This window comes from Saimiri boliviensis, chromosome 10 (genome assembly GCF_048565385.1).
Source record: "Saimiri boliviensis isolate mSaiBol1 chromosome 10, mSaiBol1.pri, whole genome shotgun sequence".
NCBI lineage: Eukaryota > Metazoa > Chordata > Mammalia > Primates > Cebidae > Saimiri > Saimiri boliviensis.
Genome location: NC_133458.1, coordinates 87706433 through 87708621, shown reverse-complemented (window position 1 = coordinate 87708621; position 2189 = coordinate 87706433). Strand labels below are relative to the sequence as shown.

General features: G+C 46.8%; 1 pseudogene; it reads right to left on the bottom strand.

Moving 5' to 3' along the window:
- Positions 1 to 633: 633 nt before the first annotated feature.
- LOC101031704 (glyceraldehyde-3-phosphate dehydrogenase pseudogene) lies at positions 634 to 1740 on the bottom strand (annotated as a pseudogene).
- Between the last annotated feature and the right edge of the window lie 449 nt (positions 1741 to 2189).

Sequence of the window (2189 nt, the reverse complement as noted above, 5' to 3'; positions counted from 1 at the left end):
AATAATCAGGATACACAAATGCTCATTAATATTTCAAACAAATCCATAGAAATGGGAGATTTATTTTCAGGAAGGCAGCATAGGCTAAACATCAAGTTTCTTTGCTTTTGCTGGCATTAAATATAGTGACCTTTCGTATGTGCCCCTAATTTAAAAAGTAGAAAAACAATTACTTTAAAATGTAGGGTGATATATAAAAATTAAGCATTTTAATTTATTTATACAGGCTTAAATTCCAAAGTTATTAACTGTGTAATGAAATTATAGTTCTGTAGACTTTGGTTTCTTAACTTTTTGTTATTAGCCTCAAAGAGCATTTATTAAACACCTGCTTATTTAATTAAGAATTTAAGAAGCATCTGGACCATGCAAAAATGTCTGTATTTTAAAGTCTAGTTTGCTGGTTCTTTAAGGGTAGAAGTTACATCTTCTGTGAGAGGAAACTAATTTGCAAAGACACTGATTTGTATTTGTTTTGACTATATTTTTTATAACCTTCAAGCATTTTCTTTTTTGGCTGAGCACAGGGGACTTTATTGATGGTACATGACAAGGTGGGGCTCCCTAGGCCCCTCCCTCTTCAAGGGGTCTGCATGGAAACTGTGAAGAGGGGCAATTCAGTGTGGTGGGGGACTCAGTGTCACAGGGGCTCCCCAGCAGTGAGGGCCTCTCTTCCTCTCGTGCTCTCGCTGGAGCTGGTGGTCCAGGGCTCTTACTCCTTGGAGGCCATGTGGGACATGAGGTCCACCACCCTGTTGCTATAGCAAATATTTCATCGTCATACCAGAAAATGAGCTTGACGAAGTGGTTGTTGAGGGCAATGCCAGCCCCAGCATTGAAGGTGGAAGAATGGATGTCACTGTTGAAGTGAGAGGACACCACCTGGTGCTCAGTGTAGCCCGGGATGCCCTTGAGGGGGCCCTCCAATGCCTGCTTCACCACCTTCTTGATGTCATCATATTTGGCAGGTTTTTCCACACGGCAGGTCAGGTCCACCACTGACACGTTGGCAATGGGGACACGGAAGGCCATGCCAGTGAGCTTCCCGTTCAGCTCAGGGATGACCTTGCCCATGGCCTTGGCAGCGCCAGTAGAGGCAGGGATGATGTTCTAGAGAGCTCCACGGCCATCACACCACAGTTTCCTGGAGGGGCCATCCACGGTCTTCTGGGTGGCAGTGATGGCATGGATGGTGGTCATGAGTCCTTCCACGATACCAGAGTTGTCATGGATGACCTTGGCCAGAGGTGCTAAGCAGTTGGTGGTGCAGGAGGCATTGCTGACGATCTTGAGGATGTTGTCCTACTTCTCATGGTTCATGCCCATCACGAACATGGGGGCATCAGCAGAGGGGGCAGATATGATGACCCTTTTGGCTCCCCCCCGCAATTGAGCCCCAGCCTTCTCCATGGTGGTGAAGATGCCAGTGGACTCCACCACGTACTTAGAGCCAGCATTGCCCCACTTGATTTTGGAGGGATCTTGCTCCTGGAAGATGGTGATGGGATTTCCATTGATGACAAGCTTCCCATTCTCAGCCTTGACAGTGCCATGGAATTTGCCATGGGTGGAATCATACTGGAACATGTAGACCATGTAGTTGAGGTCAATGAAGGGATCATTGATGGCGACAGTATCCACTTTACCAGAGTTAAAAGCAGCCCTGGTGACCAGGCATCCAATACGACCAAATCCGTTGACTCCGACCTTCACCTTCCCCATGGTGTCTCAGGGATGTGGCTGGCAATGGGAGACAAGATGCAGCTGTCTGTCGAACAGGAGGAGCAGAGAGCCACCTTCAAGCATTTTCTTTGTCTGGCGGGTAGAAAAGCGACCTATTTGGAGCAGGGGTTATTTTCATGGGTAGAGAAAACTAAAGCTGCTTGGAGCCAACAACAATTCTGTTCTTCTGCAGGAGTCTAAATTCATCAGTAACACTACTTATTTGTCTTGAAGGGCAAGAAGAAGGTATCTCTTCAATTGCAAAAAGGGAGTTTTTTTTTTTCAGGCTAAGAATAGGAAGAAGGCCCATGGACTGCAGGAACAGCATAGACAGCCCTCAGCCCCCACACATATACTGCTGGGCATCATCAACCCAGAGAAGTGGTAAGTTCTCTGGGGAAGTGACTGTGCACACACTTCAGAAGAAGACCAGGCACACACAGGCATCCAACTGGTGCTTCTATCCT